The sequence below is a fragment of the Orcinus orca genome, chromosome 11 (assembly GCF_937001465.1).
Source record: "Orcinus orca chromosome 11, mOrcOrc1.1, whole genome shotgun sequence".
Taxonomy (NCBI): Eukaryota; Metazoa; Chordata; class Mammalia; order Artiodactyla; family Delphinidae; genus Orcinus; species Orcinus orca.
The window spans coordinates 34,458,487-34,478,160 of record NC_064569.1 but is presented as its reverse complement, the minus strand read 5'-3'; positions in this window follow the sequence as shown (position 1 = coordinate 34,478,160).

Here is a 19,674-nt window from a genome sequence, read left to right as displayed (position 1 = left end):
CAGCACTCACCTGCCTGAGAGGTTGTCTGCTCACCCACTGGGGCAGGTGGGGGCTGGGAGCTGAGGCTTGGGCTTCGGAGGTCAGATCCCAGGGAGAGGACTGGGGTGGGCTACGTGAACACAGCCTGAAGGAGGCTAGTGCATCACAGCTAGCCGGGAGGGAGTCCAGGAAAAAGTATGGACCTGCCTAAGAGGCAAGAGACCATTGTTTTGGGGTGTGTGAAGAGAGAGGATTCCTTCCCTGTCTGTCCACAGAAGGCAGAGCACCACCTAAACAAGCTCCAGAGATGGGTGCGAGCTGTGGCTATCAGCTCAGACACAAGAGATGGGCATGGAACACTAATGCTACTGCTGCAGTCACCAAGAATCCTGTGTGCAAGCACAGGTCACTATCCACACGTGCCTGCTCCCCCACCCTCCGGAGTCTGTGCAGTTTGCCACTGCCAGGGTCCTGTGATCCAGGGACAACTTCCCCTGGAGAACACATGGCGCGCCTCAGGCTGTTGCAAATTCATGTCAGCTTCTGCCGCCACAGGCTCGCCCAGCATTCCAATTATAACTGCCATACCCTTTCCTCCCCCTGACATGAGTGAGCCAGAGCCCCCTAATCAACTGCTGCTTTAAACCCGTCATGTCTGGGTGGGAACAGAAGGCTGAGGGTAACCTACATGCAGAGGTGGGGCCAAAACCAAAGCTGAACCCCAGGAGCTGCACGAAAAAAAGAAGAGAAAGGGGAATCTATCCCAGCAGTCTCAGAAGCAGTGGATTAAATCTTCACAATCAACTTGATGTACCCTGCATCTGTGGAATACCTGAATAGAAAACAAATGTTCCCAAATTGAGGCGGTGGACTTTGGGAAAAATTGCAAACTGGGGTTTGCTGCCTGCGACAGAATGTTTCTGATTTTTATGTTTATCTTAGTATAGTTTTTAGCACTTGTTATCATTAGTGGATTTGTTTATGGGTTTGGTTGCTCTCCTTTTTTTAAATTACTTTTTTATTTTAATAATTTTTAAAAATTATATTTATTTATTTTTAAAAATTTATTCATGTTTTAGTTTTTAGTTTTTTCCTTTCTTTTCTTCTGAGCTGTGTGGCAGACAGGGTCTGGGTGCTCTGGCCTGGTGTCAGGCCTGAGACTCTGAGGTAGGAGAGCCAAGTTCAGGACACTGGACCACCAGAAACCTCCCAGCCTCACATAATACCAATCGGTGTGAGATCTCCCAGAGATCTCTGTTTCAGTACTAAGACCCAGCTCTACCCAACTGCCAGCAAGCAATAGTGCTGGACACCCCATGCCAACAACTTACAAGACAGGAACACAACCCCACCTGTTAGAAGAAAGGCTGCCTAAAATCATACTAAGCTCACAGACATCACAAAACACACCATCGGACGCTGTCCTGCCCACCAGAAAGGCAAGATCCAGACTCATCCACCTAAACACAGGCACCAGTCCCCTCCACCATGAAGCCTACACAAGCCACTGAACCAACCTTACCAACTGGGGGCAGACACCAAAAACAATGGGAACTATGAACTGCAGCCTTTGAAAAGGAGACCCCAAACACAGTAAGTTAAGCAAAATGAGAAGACAGAGAAATATGCAGCAGATGAAGGAGCAAGGTAAAAACCCACCAGAACAAACAAATGAGGAGGAAATAAGCACTCTACCTAAAAAAGAATTCAGAATTACAATAGTAAAGATGATCCAAAATCTTGGAAATAGAATGGAGAAAATACAAGAAACATTTAACAAGGAACTAGAAGAACTAAAGATCAAACAAACAATGATGAACAACACAATAAATGAAATTAAAAATTCTCTAGAAGGAATCAATAGCAGAATAACTGAGGCAGAAGAACGGATAAGTGACCTGGAAAAGAAAATAGTGGAAATAACTACTGCTGAGCAGAATAAAGAAAAAGGAATGAAAAGAATTGAGAACAGCCTTAGAGACCTCTGGGACAACATTAAACTCAACAACATTCAAAATATAGGGGTCCCAGAAGAAGAAGAGAAAAAGAAAGGGTCTGAGAAAATATCTGAAGAGATTATAGTTGAAAGCTTCCCTAACATGGGAAAGGAAATAGTCAATCAAGTCCAGGAAGTGCAGAGAGTCCCATACAGGATAAACCACAGGAAAAACAAGCCAAGACATATATTAATCAAACTATCAAAAATTAAATACAAAGAAAAACTATTAAAAGCAGCAAGGGAAAATCAACAAATAACACATAAGGGAATCCCAAAAAGGTTAACAGCTGATCTTTCAGCAGAAATGCTGAAAACCAGAAGGGAATGGCAGGACATATTTAAAGTGATGAAAGGGAAAAGCCTACAACAAAGATTACTCTACCTAGCAAGGATCTCATTCAGATTCAACAGAGAAATTAAAACCTTTACAGACAAGCCAAAGTTAAGAGAATTCAGCAGCACCAAACCAGCTTTACAACAAATGCTAAAGGAACTTCTCTAAGCAGGAAACACAAGAGAAGGAAAAGACCTACAAAAAGAAACCCAAAACAATTGAGAAAATGGTAATAGGAACATACATATCGATAATTACCTTAAATGTAAATGGATTAAATGCTCCAACCAAAAGACATAGACTGGCTGAATGGATACAAAAACAAGACCCATATATGTGCTGTCTGCAAGAGACCCACTTCAGACCTAAGAACACATATAGACTGTGTGAAAACATAAAGGTCATGTTAGAAATAAATGAAAAAGAAGTGAAGGAAACAATAGCAAAGATCAATAAAACTAAATGCTGCTTCTTTGAGAAGATAAACAAAATTGATAGGCCACTGGGCAGACTCTTTAATAAAAAAAGGGAGAAGACTCAAATCAACAGAATTAGAAATGAAAAAGGAGAAGTAACAACTGACACTGCAGAAATACAAAGAATCATGAGAGATTACTACAAGTAACTATATGCCAATAAAATGGACAACCTGGAAAAAATGGAGAAATTCTAAGAAAAGCACACCCTTCCATGACTGAACCAGGAAGGAAGAGGAAATATAAATAGACCAATCAAAAGCACTGAAATTGAAACTCTGATTAAAAATCTTCCAACAAACAAAAGCTTAGGGCCAGATGGCTTCACAGATGAATTCTATCAAACATTTAGAGAAGAGCTAACACTTATCATTCTCAAACTCTTCCAAAATATAGCAGAGGGAGGAACACTCCCAAACTCATTCTACAATGCCACCATCACCCTGATACTAAAATCAGACAAAGATGTCACCAAAAAAGAAAACTAGAGGCCAATGTCACTGAAAAACATAGATGCAAAAGTCCTCAAAAAAATACCGGCAAACAGAATCCAACAGCAAATTAAAAGGATCATACACCATGATCAAGTGGCATTTATCCCAGGAATGCAAGGATTTTTCAATATATTCAAATCAAACAATGTGTTACACTATATTGACAGTTGAAGAATAAAAACCACATGATAATCTCAATAGATGCAGAAAAAGTTTTGACAAAATTCAGCATCCATTTATTATAAAAACTCTCCAGAAAGTAGGCATAGAGGGAACTTACCTCAACATAATAAAGGCCATATATGACAAACCTCCAGCCAACATCATTCTCCATGGTGAAAAACTGAAACCATTTCCTTCAAAATCAGGAACAAGACATGTTGCCCACTCTCACCACTTCAACAGTTTTGGACGTTTTAGCCACAGGAATCAGAGAAGAAAAAGAAATACAAGGAATACAAATCAGAAAAGAAGAAATAAAGCTGTCACTGTTTGCAGATGACATGATACTATACATAGAGAATCCTAAAGATGCTACCAGAATACTACTAGAGCTAATCAATGCATTTGGTAAAGTAGCAGGATACAAAATTAATGCACAGAAGTCTTTGGCGTTCCTATACACTAATGATAAAAAATCTACATACAGATGGAGAGATATACCATGTTCTTGGATTGGAAGTATCAATATTGTGAAAATGACTGTACTTCCCAAAGCAATCTACAGATTCAATGCAATCCCTATCAAACTACCAATGGCATTTTTCACAGAACTAGAACAAAAAATTTCACAAATTGTATGGAAACAGAAAAACCCCAAATCGCCAAAGCAATCTTGCAAAAAAATAACTGAGCTGAAGTAATAATCCTCCCTGACTTCAGACTATACTACAAAGCTACAGTAATCAAGACAGTATGGTACTGGCACAAAAACAGAGAGTTAGATCAATGGAACTGGATGGAAAGCCCAGAGATAAACCCACACACAATATGGTCACCTTATCTTTGACAAAGGAGGCAAGAATATACAATGGAGAAAAGATAGCCTTGGGGCTTCCCTGGTGGCGCAGTGGTTGAGAGTCCACCTGCTGATGCAGGGGACACGGGTTCATGCCCCAGTCCGGGAATATCCCACATGCCACGGAGCGGCTGGGCCCGTGAGCCGTGGTCTCCGGGCCTGCGCGTCTGGAGCCTGTGCTCCGCAACGGGAGAGGCCACAACAGTGAGAGGCCTGAGTACCACAAAAAAAAAAAAAAAAAAAAAGACAGCCTCTTCAATAAGTGGTGCTGGGAAAATTGGGTAGCTACATGTAAAGGAACGAAATTAGGACACTTCCTAACACCATAACAAAAATAAACTCAAAATGGATTAAAGACCTAAATGGAAGGCCAGACACTATAAAACTCTTAGAGGAAAACATAGGCAGAACACTCTATGACATAAATCACAGCAAGATCCTTTTTGACCCACCTCCTACAGAAATGGAAATAAAAACAAAAATAAACAAATGAGACCTAATGAAACTTAAAACCTTTTGCATAGCAAAGGAAACCATAAACAACATGAAAAGACAACCCTCAGAATGGGAGAAAATATTTGCAAATGAAACAACGAACAAAGGATTAATCTCCAAAATATACAAGCAACTCAATATCAAAAAAACAAACAACCCAATCCAAAAATGCACAGAAGATCTAAATAGACTTTTCTCTAAAGAAGCTATACAGACTTCCAACAAACACATGAAAGGAGGCCTAACATCACTAATCATTACAGAAATGCAAATGAAAACTACAATGAGGTTTCACCTCACACTGGTCAGAATGGCCATCATCAAAAAATCTACAAACAATAAATTTTGGAGAGGGTGTGGAGAAAAGGGAACCCTGTTGCACTGTTGGTGGGAATGTAAATTGATACAGCCACTATGGAGAACATTTTGGAGGTTCCTTAAAAAACTAAAATTAGAACAACCATGTGGCCCAGCAATCCCACTCCTGGGCATATACCCTGAGAAAACCATAATTCAATAAGAGTCATGCACCACAATGTTCATTGCAGCACTATTTACAATAGCCAGGACATGGAAGCAACCTAAGTGTCCATCGACAGATGAATGGGTAAAGAAGATGTGGCACATATATACAATGGAATATTACTCAGCCATAAAAGGGGACAAAACTGAATTATTTGTAGTGAGGTGGATGGACTTAGTGACTGCTATACAGAGTGAAGTAAGTCAGAAAGAGAAAAACAAATACTGAATGCTAACACATATATATGGAATCTAACAAAAAAAAAGTGGTTCTGATGAACCTAGGGGTAGGACAGGAATAAAGATGCAGATGTAGAGAATGGACTTGAGGACATGGGGAGGGGAAAGGGTAAGCTGGGAGAAAGTGAGAGAGTAGCGTTGACATATATATGCTACCAAATGTAAAATAGATAGCTAGTGGGAAGCAGCTGCATAGCATAGGGAGATCAGCTTGGTGCTTTGTGACCACCTAGTGGGGTGGGAAAAGGAGGGTGGGAGGGAGACGCAAGAGGGAGGGGATAGGGTGATATATGTATACATATAGCTGATTCACTTTGTTATACAGCAGCAACTAACACAACATTGTAAAGCAATTATACTCCAATAAAGATGTTAAAAAAAAACACATCAATAAAAGAAAGAACATACTAACCAAATTATACATTCAATATATAATTTTTTTAATGTACAAAAAATTATATATACAGAACAGACTTTTTCAAAACATGCAAAAGATACAATGTATTTTTAATGAATATACCATTTGTAATGAAAGTATAACGTATTTATGGATATTGTAAGCTACAAATTTAAGATAGTAGTTACATCTGTGAGGGAAAGAGTGCACTGAAGAAAGTATACACTGTGGGCTTGAACAATCTGAAACATTATTTAAAAAAACCTTTAACAATTATGGTGAAAATGCCAAAATTTGAAGAATTTGGGTTATAGGTGAATGGGTGATTATTTATTATTCTTTATATTTGATGCTTGATATTTTTCATAATTATAGAAAATCAAATCATAGTTTGAGAAACTTACATGCCAAAATTTTTTGGAATTTTTCTTTTTCATCCTTTGCTTGCCTGGAGAAAATCCATTCACATGTGCCTGTTGTGAAAGTTGGAATCACTCAGAAAATATCCTTGTAAGAGGGATCTGTCCAATTTACGCCAGCATTAAACGCAGACTTTAGAAAGAATTTGTGTAGAATGAGTTTGCTGCTAGTTTTTGAAGTTCTTGAAGGAAAAAAAAAGAACAAGAAGGGGAGGAGGAGTAGGCAAAAGGGAGGAATGTTGGGGGAAAATCCTATAATCTAAAAACTTTGCTAAATTGACAGAAATCATAGTTGAGTTATGCAAGCCTTGTAGAATTACAACTAACACATCCTGTTTATTTCATTACCAGTTAGAAATGCCCCACAGGGAGAATTTTAATGTGGTTTAGGACCCTTGTAAGAAGGATCTGAATGATCAGATTAAGGCAGGAAGATGGAATGTTAAGAATTCATCTGGTCTTCTCTATTTGCTGGGTTTGGTCCATCTGGTAATAACCTACAACATGTATTTTCAGAAAGCAGGAAAAGACATGAAAATAAGCTCTAGTGACAGAAAACAGTATTTTAAAAGTTCTAATGAAAAGTTTTCCATGACATTTGTTAAAGATGGTAAGGAAACGTTTCTTCAAGAGGGGCAACTGCAGTGGGAGTTTTGCAGTTGGAAAGAGACATTGGGGCTCAACTCAATTTGAGAAGAGTGAATGGAGATTTATAGCCAAGGAGCAGGGTGGTGGCGGGGGGCGGGGGTCAATGGATGGAAAATTGCTAAGTAAATATCAAGTCTAAGGTGATTCTGGTTAACATGACTTGACAAAATTCTTGCTGAAGATAGGCCAGATTAATAAAATATTAAGGGAAGGGATTTTCGTTCATTTGACTCAGCAGGATTTTTGCTAAAACTGGACTAAGCAGGTCAAAGGCATAGCCCAAGGGCAGGACCTAGACAAAAAGACAACTCAGAAGAGACTGACTGAAGGTAGGTCAAGGAGAGCATCTTTATCAAATGTTAGTACATAAGGGTGTGGCTAGATCTTGGGAAGAAATGGTGTTAGGGCTTGGAGCATTTGGGGTAGAATAAAATAAATGATCAAGTCTAAACTTTGCAGCATGGCCGGCAAGGCTGTTTATTGTCTGGCCATGATTCCAGGATTTAACCTTCTAGCCAACAGCTCCAATAACTGAAAAGGAATAAAAACATTACCAATGAAGGACCTCATTGCCCAGTAGTATGTAGCCACCTGCATCTTAGGTGGAACTTTTAAAATTAGGGTGACATTCTGTTGTGAAACTGTCATGGTAAAACCCTGATGGGAGAAGAAATAATGTGCAACTCTAGACCAGCATTTGCAGTGGGAAACAAGCAGACAGCAGCCATTGTTGCTTTCACTTTGTGGCTCTAGTCATCAGCAGCTATAATAAAAAATCGAAGGTACTGTGGTCATGGAAAAGATGCTTCTCTGAGTTCTGCTGCTTTGTAACAACCTAGGAGGAATGTCTGAAAGACTGCTCAGTGTGGCGCTACCACACTGAGTAGTGTGGCTGAACTCTTGACATCGTATAGTGGAAAACTCTAACTCCACCCACACTGGTGGAGCTGAAAAGTATCTGTGACAGAGAGATGTTCACAATTCATGGAGAAAGAAGAAGTGCAGACAGTAGTCAAATTATTTGCACATCTGTTTGATCTCTCTATCCTATAAACGTGTGTGTGTGTGGAGTGGTCAACGTGAGGATTCTGGATTCAGACTGAAGTCAGAATTCGAATCCAGCCCCTTCACATATCAGCTGTGTGACTCCGGACAAGTTACTGTACAGTGCCTCAGTTTCCTCGTTATAAAATGAGATGATAGGATCATTATAATATAATTGTCATAATGTTGTGGGGTTTTTTGCTTTTTTTGTTTTTTTTTTTTGCGGCACGCGGGCCTCTCACTGTTGAGGCCTCTCCCGTTGCAGAGCACAGGCTCCAGACGCGCAGGCTCAGTGGCCATGGCTCACGGGCCTAGCTGCTCTGTGGCATGTGGGATCTTCCCAGACCGGGGCACAAACCCGTGTCCCCTGCATCGGCAGGCGGACTCTCAACCACTGCACAACCAGGGAAGCCCCATAATGTTGTTTTGAGGACCAAATGAAATTAAAAATTTTTAGAGCTTAGCCCAGAGTTTAACACAAAGAAGTTAAAAATATTAACCATTATTACCACTACTTGTATTATTATAATTTGTTCTTTTAGCTCCACAGCCTACCACAGTATTTTGTGCATAATTTACACTTAACAAGTTTTGTTAAATTAATTCCAAAAGCAAAATCATAATTGTCTTTTAAGTTTCTGGCTGAGTCTAGATAGAGACCAATGATCGAGACACCCCTCCCCCCTTTAGTAAATCATGGTGCCACTGCTCATGATATGTTAGCTGGGACATAAAGAAGGCTGACAATGGTGGCTACTTAATCTCCTCCAACAGTCCAATGGCTGGTTTGGGTGATATATGGCAGCACCTGGATAAGCCTCCAGCCTACAATACAATGAAGTTTAAATAGCCAAAAGGTAGCATTTTCCAAGTTGGGTGCTGCAAACACCTGGTGAAGAATTATAATTTTATCAGGAGATTTGAGAAGGGCCTAAGGATGTATTCAGTCATTTTGAGAAATCATGATAAAGTCTTCACTTGGAATCTTCTTAAAGATAAGCAATCTTGGTCACAGCCCATGGCAAAAGTGTATCTTCAAGACATTACACATTCTAGCATATGGTGCGTTTGTTTATGGAATTGTCAATATTCAAATGGACTCTAGTCCTCCAGACTGTCCTATCCCGGCAGCAGAACAGAGAAAAGCAAATCCTAAACAAACCTATTCTGAGAGATGAGCTATGTAAAAAATGTGAAGTAAAGTCATTTATTTAATATGATAGGAGGATTTGAAAGCTGAAGAGAACAAATGTCACAGTCCAAAGTATGAAAAAGAGCCATGGCCAAGAACAACCTAAAATTAACAAGTCATCAGAGAATGAAAATTTGGGAGGGAAATATAGACGGTCCAACATACTTCCAGCAGGCCATAACTTATCAAGACGGAGCTCTTTTAGAGGGTGGAGGATGTACCTTGAATGCCTAAGCACCATTCTTGGCTTCTAACCCAGGAATTACTTAATCTGCAAGCTAGAAGGATTCAGTGATTACTAAAATTGACTGTTATTCACTGAGAAGTACAGCGAGATGGTGAATGTTGTGGTCTCAGGATCCCGGCAGTATGGGTTTAAATCCCTCTGCAGATTGCTGGCTGTGTAAGGACAGCTTCTTAAATTTCCTGTGCCTCCTTTTGCTCAGCTAAATGGGAATAATGGAATACACCTACGTTATAGACATCTCAGAGTGTCTTGTTTGGCATATAGTAAGTACTCAATGTTAGTCTTTATTATCATCATCATCCAGGAAAATCAAGAAGTTCTACAGTACTCTAGGTATATAATACTGCAATTTTTAAAAATCAGTATTTACCTAGGAGGTTTTCAAAACAGTCTTGGAGGCTAATGTTCTGAGCTACCTACCTGTGTTTCTCACTGTGATTCCATATGTAACTGGCTTTTGTCCCAATTAATTTGACATTTATACATGTATTTTTTACTCTAAAAATTAAGTCAAATATCCAAACAAACAAGGTATCTTCAAACCACTCATGGTGGAATAGTCATGGTGGAATAGACTAATTGTGTCAGGTTATTTTGTCTCACTGTTTTTTTTGGAAGTTTTGATATTCTTCAGGTTCATAATTGTTAGAAACTTAACATTATTCTGGGTCTTATATTGGTATGGAAGTGTGTCCAGCCCAGAAAAACCTTTTTAAAATTTCAGACCTTTCACGAGTCTTCAATGTGAGCTCTGTTGATAAAAGATGACATTTATGGGGAATTAATGTTGTTTTAACAGAAGCTTTCAGTTCTTGCCTTATTTCCTCTCTCCCTTCCCCCAGTTCCTGAATGTGGAATCTCCTAATGGGCTCTTTAGCAGGCTTTGGCCTGTTCAAGTAGCTGAGCCAAGTCTGACTGCGGCAGGAAGTAACGTCAGCCAAGTCTTCTGAGGGGGCTTCACATTGAGTCATGCTGGAGGCCAGCCTAGTGTACTGGGCCAAAGGGGTCCCAGGGAGTCTGGGTGTCACTTCTGGGCCTTTCCCTCTTCCCTCCCATCGTCTCCTGTGTTAGTTCAGGCTTCTGCCTCTTACTCCACTCCACAGAACATTCTGCCAAAAAACCAGAGACTTAGAAGTCTTATAATCCCTGCCAGTACGTTTATGTTAATGAATATATTGCTGTAATATGCTATACTAGATGATAAACCTATCTCATGTTGTGTGTGTGTGTGTGTGTGTGTGTGTGTGTGTGTGTGTCTAGGGATGAGGGCATTGAAAAAAACTAGAAAACATGAATGGCTAAAGAAAGTTTGAGTCTTTGGTTTGATTTGAAATAGGCTTATCAGGACATACATCTGACTTCTCATGAGTGGGATGATATAATAGCCAAAAAATGATAACCATATTTGATTTCATGTGGACCTATTTTTCTCTCTGGAATAGCTGACAATCTTTTTGTAAATTTATTTTATTGACGTATAGTTGATTTACAGTGTTGTGTTAGTTTCTGCCGTATGGCAAAGTGATTCAGTTATACATATATACACATTCTTTTTCATATTATTTTCCATTATGGTTTATCAAAGGATATTGAATATAGTTCCCTGTGCTATACAGTAGGACCTTGTTGTTTATCCACTCTATACATAATAATCTGCATCTGCTAATCCCAAACTCCCAATCCATCCCCCACTACTCCCACTCCCCACTGGCAACTACAAGTCTGTTCTCTATGTCTGTGAGTCTGTTTCTGTTTCGTAGATAAGTTCATTTGTGTCATATTTTGGATTCCACATATAAGTGATATCATATGGTATTTAGCTTTCTTTTTCTGGCTTACTTAGTATGATAATCTCTTAAGTCCATCCAAGTTGCTGCAAATGGCATTATTTCATTCTTTTTATGGCTGAGTAGTATTCCATTGTATACATATGCCACATCTTCTATATTCATTCAACTGTAGATGGACATTTCAGTTGTTTCCACGCCTTGGCTTGGAATAGCTGACAATTTGACACCAATATAAAATTTCCTGAAATCTTTCTGAGCATTCACTATTAATGCCATACTCAGGACATTCATCATTTCCTCAACTTCGTTTGCTTATTTATTGAGCATGTCCTCTGTGCCAGGCACTGGGGAAATAAGAGTGAGTGAAGTTAACAGCACCTACATTATGGAGCCCAGAGTGATGGAGAAAGTGCTACTGAAATACAGAATAGGACTGTACAGGAGACAGTCTGTACAGGAGACATTTCCCACACTAAGGCTTGGAGGATGAATGAAAGAATCATCTGCTCATTCAGTGGATATCTATTGAGCATCCGTTTGTGCTTGGTACTATGCTGGTGCTGGGGGATAGAGTCTTGAAGAAAAACATCCAACACCCCTGACCTCATAGTGCTTATAGTCTAGTGATGGGATAATAATAATTAATAATAATAATAATAATAGCATAGGTTTTTTGCAGTACATGGGCCTCTCACTGCTGTGGCCTCTCCCGTTGTGGAGCACAGACTCCGGACGTGCAGGCTCAGCGGCCATGGCTCACGGGCCCAGCCACTCCGCGGCATGTGTGATCTTCCCGGACCGGGGCACGAACCCGTGTCCCCTGCATTAGCAGGTGGACTCTCAACCAATGTGCCACCGAGGAAGCCCATAGCATAGGTATTTTTGATGGAGTTAAAGACTATGGAGAAAAATAAAGCAGGAAAGAGGGAACAGGTGTTCATGGGTGGATACAACAGAGGTAAGCTGTCCAGGGAAGGGTTAACTGAAGGGAATTGGAGTAGCTACTGATGGAGGAGAAGGATTGGGCCTCATGCTGGCCTGAGGGAAGAGTGCTCAAGGCAGATGGATGCCTCCAACAGACCTGGCATTTTGGAGGAGCAGTGAGGAGTGAGGAGACCAGCATGACTGGAGCAGAGCACAAGATAAGGCAATAGTAGGCCATGAGGTCAGAGAGGTAATGGGGGACCAGACTGTGAAGAGCCCTTTGGGTCATTTGCAGTTAAGTTTGGCTTTGAGCTGGAAAGACATTGAGATTGACATGGTCTAACTTGTACCCTTACAAGGTCACTGTGACTGCTGCTGAGACGAGATCGGAGGAAGCAAAGCCTGCAAATGCAGTGTTTGAATGCCTATTGCCTGTCAGGGGCTGTAATGGGAACCCTGCCCTCAGGACCTAACCAGCTAGTCACAGGAGAGAAACTTGAACTGGTTTGGTAAATAGTATGAATGTCCAATGATTGATATTGATTTTTGCTCATGCTGGGGTCCTTGTTCCTGATTCTGGCTTAGGGATCCACCTCTCTCCCACTCTCTGACCATGTGGTTTGATGGCCCCCATTGCCCAATTAAGAGATGGAGTTGTAACCTAAGCCTAGGCCAGTGAGCAGAGTCCATCCCTCTAGCACAAGTTCAAGCATGAGCGGGTAACTCAAACTCATCAATGAAGCCCCAATCCAAGTGGGCCTTTGTGCATCGTGACACTCTTCTGGGATGGATATGAAAGGTCTGGATCTTCTGTGGCCATCTTTAGCTATATAGGAACTGACCATGATACCATACCAGTCTGTGATTTGCGTGTATGTTTTGCTTGCTTAAGTTTTGGGAGAACATATGCTTTTTATTTTTAAAGTCAAACTTTTATTAATTTTCCCATGGTCTTCAACAAAATAGCGAGCTTTTTAAAAGTTTCTTCATGCTCAAATGCTGCTCATTGCCAAATAGCATAGTGTTGAGTAGAAGTAAAACTAACAAACGACAAGGAAGATTTCAAGAAATTCTGTTTTACTGGGACAAAAACAGTAAAAAATCATTGTAATATTGACTATACCTCAGAGGGACTAAAAGTGAGAAAAAGAATTCAAAAGCTTCAGAGAGAAGATCCAGAATACACAAATATGAAAACTGCTTTGAAATCATGAAGTGCCCTCGTTGACTAACTCAGAACACAGAAGGAAGAGTTTGTGCCTCTACTATAATGTGGAATTTTTGAAGATGCTTTTAAAAAAAAATCATTTTAATGACTAACCTTCTAAAACTGTTCCTAGTCTGGGACTAGCATTTGATTGTAACTGAACAAATTTAAGCTAAAATAAAGGGATTTATTTAACTATTTTCCTCATTCAAATACACATCAACATTGCAGAAGCACAAGTTCATTTATGCCTGCTATGTTTTAATGTTGCCAACAGCTCTTTTTAAAATTGTTGAGTAAAATTTCAACATAACACACTATACACATATGCAATATATGTTGCAGAAATGAGACTTTCTTAATACTAATTATTAAGTACCTTTTAAATGTCAGAAATTTTTGCACATACATTTCCTAATTCTCATAAAAAATCTTCAAAATTTGTATTATATTTCCTTTTTTCCGTAAGAATTAAAATTGAGGCATAGCGAAGTTCGTGAATTGCCTAGTGTCAAACAGCTGGCAAATGGGAGATTTGGAAGAGGTGTTTTGGCCAGGCGCTGCATTACACACTTTACATGTATTACTTCATTTAATCTCTACAGCAGCCCTTTAAAGATGAGGACATTTAAAAGGAGATTCAATAAAGATAGTGGCAGGATTCACCCCAGGACTAACTTTAGAATTTATAATCTTAGCAGTATATGGTTTACTGTCTTTTTAAATGACTGAATTCCCCACTTGAGAGTATTTCTGAAGCTCAAAATAGGTTGTACCTGGTGTCTTATATGCTAATTTTCAAAGAAGTGCGAGATGATTATTCTTCATCCAAAAGTTCAAACTTAGACCTACAGAGAGAGTCTTTCCTACATCTCTTATGAAGAGCTCTTGCTTTAAAAATTAGTGTGTGCCAACTTTATTAGTATGTCAAGGCTCAACAGTCTTCAGATCTTTCCCTTTTCCACAAAACACTTTTTAAATAGTCTGATACTTGGCTGTACATGTAGAGGTTCATACTGCAGGCATGGTCTTGAAATTACTCTTATTCTCACAAATTACTAATTATGTGACTTTGGTCGATTAGGCAACCTCTCAGGTATAAAAGACCTTCTTACCACTGTAAAGGATAATGTAACTAAACCTATTTCCCATTTGTCAGTTTCATGGTTTAACAACACAGTAAAAGTGAGAAAATATAGTATCAAATTCATTGCATGGAATTATTTCACTGATAATATCAATAAAAAAGAGAAAATAAATCTAATATCAATAAAAAAGAGAAAATAAATCTAACCAGGGAAGCTTTGTCTCTTAAAAACCATTGAAGATATTTAGAAGTTTGTTTTGGACTTACACATTTTGTGTAAATCCTCAAAAGAAATAATAGAAATTAAGTAATCATATTAAACAGTATGTATTTATTTTTAGCAAGAACTAAGTTTATTAGTATTTGTGTCTAACAGTTTCCAGATGGCCTACTTGTACATGATATAGGAACAAATTTTAAACTCTTAATAAATTGAAGGACAAGGTAGAAGTATTCAAAAATATTTTTTATCAGAGATGTTCTTTTTCTAAGATGCACTTAAGATTTTTAAATTATTGAGTATATTTGATGCATTCCTGAGACAATCCAGATCAGAAGATGTATTGCAGTTGAAGTATTTTCTGATTTGTGTTTTATTTTATCCATTTGCTGGAAATTTGGAACCCAAATTTGGAGTCTCAACTTTAATATACATTCTTAACTAGGTCTCTTCCTTAGTCATGCTTTCTCTTTCCTATCAAAATCTGTTTGCCATATAGGACGAATAAACAAATTCATAAGAGTTCAAGTAAAAGAAAATTTAATAGTCTACCATTAGGTTTCATATTACTTAGGGATCAGAAGTCTTAAAGCTAACAAAAGAAATAATAATTGTGGAATTTCAGGAATTATACATTACTTCTACAAATGTTTATTGAAACCCTAGTAAATCCTAAGAATGAATGCAGTGGCTAAGAGCACAGATTCTGGAGCCAGGCTGTCTGGGTGAAAGTTCAGGCTCCACACTTGCCCTCTGCGGGTGACCTACAGCAAGTTACCTGATTCTCTTGCTCCTGTTTTCTCACCTGTAAAATGGGGATAATAATAATATTATCTCGTGCATATTGAAGATAGCTGAGATTGAATGAATTAAGGTAATTAAAAGATTGAGAATAGTACTCTAGCCACATTATGAGGGTTACATTGTTAGTGAGTATGATTATCATTATTATAATGAACCAGCCATGGTCATTGCCCTCATAGTGCTAAGGAGAGGCACTTTACAGTGAAGAATTGATATCCATTAAAGATTATTATGTTCCAAGTACAATACGACCATTTTATTTTTCTTATATTATTGAATTCTCATAATAACTATTTTGAGGAAGATTTTACTCTTTCAGTTTAAAGGTGAGAACATTGACGCTTACAAGCGATCTAATAATTTTTCTAAGGGCTCAACTAGCAAGTGATGAAACGAGAATTCAAATCAAAGTTCTATTATTTCACCACAGCAGGATGATCATTTAGAGAAAATACATCAATCATTTAATAGGAAGACAGTATAAATGGCAGTTAAAAGAACAGACTGAAGACACATGGTGAGGATTTGAATTCTGCCTTTTCCTCTTCCGAAGTATTGATATTAGTCCTTGGGTAATTTGGTTAACTTCTCTGTGCTTCAGCTTTCCCACCTATAAAATGATTACAGTAAGTTCCTCAAAACAGAGTTAATATAAAGATTGAACGAGATAAAATATACCCAGTGCTTGATTTGTACTAAGTGCTCATTGTTATTTGATTCATTTAATTGAAGAGTGTAAGTAGTTGTCTATTCCGCTTTCTCACTTCACGTTCCTGACTGTCAAAGCCAAGTTTCTAGAAATTCTGATGCAGAATGAGAGGATGACTTGGCTAATTTAAGAGAATTAGACTTCCATCATTTAGTTATCTATAAAGACTAGAACATTCTAGGCAGGGCTGATATTCAGCTGATGAGCACCACTACAAACATACTAGCCATTAAAATATTGAAATACAGGGCTTCCATACCAGATGGTGAATGATTTAAGATCTTGAGCCCATGTGCTACCTAATAAGCTGCATAGTAGTGCGGGCTGGTGAGGGTGACCCTCAGCAGCTGCAGTGTAGACTGAGATGGATGCTGGCAGAAGCACCTGCAGCCCATCTTCTGCTCTGGAATGGCCCAGCATAGACGAGGGTGGTAAGGCACGTGACAGGGCAGACAGTAGTGATGGCAGAGATGTTGGTGTGGCTTGAGGTGCAGACTGTTTGGATCTAGGCACCGCCTGCCCTGCTTCATGCTGGCAGCAGCAGAGAACCAGCTTGACCCTAATACCTTCAACGGAATGGGGAAAAATCAGGCTTTCTATGTCCAATTGTAGTTCAGATAGGGACATCTTTTAACTGATGACAATAGCGTCAAAGAGCACATCAATTATTCCTAAAATTCAAGAAATGGTTCAAAATTTATTAGAATGAGTTGATGAAGTGGTGGCACTACAACTTCTATCATTTGGTAAGCAATTCTATATTATCTATATCAGTTTATTTGGAAAATAAGCAGGATTATGATTTTTTTTTGATTTGTTAATTGGTTTCTATACTAAATTTTTATTTCCAGTTGTTAACTATGTTTAATTACATGTAATTATAGGCATTAGACCGTGTACAAGAGCAGTGATGTCTCACATAGGTTTTTAAAATATATTTCAACAAAAAATGATGGAATAATGTCTCACAAATAACTCAAGACTTTAACTGTTTCCTAGGCAATTCGCAGACACAGTGTATAAAAAGGAATAAAGGAGGGTGGGGAAATCTGTTAGCCTCACAAAATATTCTAAAAATCACAGTGAAGAGCTGATAGTGAGTTTATTTTTAAAAATGTCACATTACTCTCTTTTGTCTGATAATACTATTTCCTCCTTTTCCCGTTCACTTTCTTTAGTTATTAGTTTCCTCTACTGTTTCTGAGAAGCATCTGCAGCTCCAAAGTGGTTAAATTCCCCATTCTGGGTAGACAAATTTGTACTCTCTCGATTGTAATATCAGAAAATGTATCATCATAAGAAGACATCAGACTCAGCACTAGAGTGATCCAGTTTTCTGAACCTAAATTTGAACACATGGTCAGACCATGCTTCCTCAGTTCATCAAATACCTATTTAGGTCTACCACATGCTGTTCCCAAGGGATGCAACCATGGCAAGAATGCGTCCACCCTCATGGAATTTAGTCTAATCTGGAGGTCAGGTTACTAATCGGTAACACTATACTGTAGTAATTGCTACAAAGGTAGAAATAAGGAAGACGGTCCTCTATCCCTTGCGAGAAGGGAATCAAATTTGAGGAGACTCTTATTCCTCAAAGAATAAGAGTCCTGGAAGAAAAAGCAGTTCTTTAGCAAGGTAGTATTATGGCTGGGGGAAGGGCATTCTCCAGCAACCCAGATACACAGCAATTTCTCTATTGAAAGAACATATCTGCCACATGACTGGACAATTTAACATTCTCCAGGTATATACAACTTGAAAGAAAATAATTTCATTTGGAAGCCTTGGGATCTGATCCATCTTGATGTTTTGTCGCGCTTTATCAAAGTGCATTGGCTCTCCTAGCTGTAGGAAGACTTCAGCATATTGTTACACCTGAAGGAGCTTCAGATGAATGAAGAAAGCGACTTTGACTTTTTGCTTGTTAATATAAATACTAACTTTGCTTCATTTGTGGGACCAACCTCTTTAATGTATCTTGGGTTGGTTACTGAGGATTTTGTCAGTAGGCTATTTTTGGAAATCTGCTTGGGGTTAAATCACAGCAATTACAAGCTTGAGATAAAAGGAGCCACGTGTATACAGAGGCTTCTTAAAGACCCAGCCAGCCTTCATTTCCTTTCACAATGGGAGGCTTTGGGCCTCTACTGACTAGGATGAACCATAGCAAAACAATATCTTCGTGTGTGGGTTTTAAAAATAAACTGAAGTGATTTGTATGCACAAATGGCATCTTAGAAAAAAGAATGTAGGAAAGCCAAGTTGAAAAAGAAAACAAACAATACTTGAAATTCTCTTCTTTTCTCTTCCAACAGGTTTTCTTTCTTAGAACTGTTGTCTGGAAAGCTCATCTATTATAATATTGCCTGCTGAGCAGTTCAACCACCCTAGGTATTGCTCTGGGATTCTAATGATATTATTATAAGTAGTATGATAGATAGGCTATAATCTGGGGTCTTTGCAACGATAACTAAAAGTCTCCAGCCTTTTAAAACTAAACTCAGAGAATATGTATTTGTTATCTTGGCTACATGACTGACAACATAAACGATTCTTTAGAGACTTGAAAGCTGGGGTCAGCCATGTCAACTTGCAATTTAGGAGAGTTTAATCAACTGACTAATAGCACAAAAAAATATATCCACTCACTTGAGGTTTCATTTGCATAGTTTATCAGTAGGAGATTTTTCTGGTAATTTGCATACTTTCCTGCTCTCACAATTAGGATAATTAGGAGAAATCATCAAACTCTATAAACAGTGGCTACCAGCTAAATCTAAGTATAGAAGGGAAATTAGAATTTATGTAGACCACTGTTATTAATAAATATATATTTTAAATTATATAATTACTAGTCAGCAGAAATTGACCAAGTTATACAGGCTTCATATTTTAAATTATTTAGATTTTATAATGATCTCTAAATAAAATCAGTAATCCTATAACTTACGGATAGTAAATCATTACGTCAAGAAACTAGTTAAAATACACTTTATATTCAAATTAAGTTTGCATCTCAATGTGCTTTTTACTTGTAGGAATCTCCAAGTACATGAAAAGTTACAATGACAAGGATTTTATGTTAAAATGATATATTTATAGAGGATAGTACTGCATAATACTAAAATATCTGATTAAAGAACAAAACTTTCAGCCAAATGTCAATGCTCTGACAAACAAATGAATATCTCTCCAAATATATAGATAATTAAGTTTAAAATCATCAAATACTTTCTTTGGAATAGTTTTAAGGTAACATATAATGACTTTAAAAGTCAATCCACCTTTAAGATTCTGCTACCGTCTCTGATGTTCTGAAGTAGTCCTAAAACTAGGAGAGCAAAGGTACTTTGATAAAAACTAAACAAAAGATCAAGATGGATCAGATCTTAAGGCTTTCAAATGATTTTTTTTTTCTTTTAAGG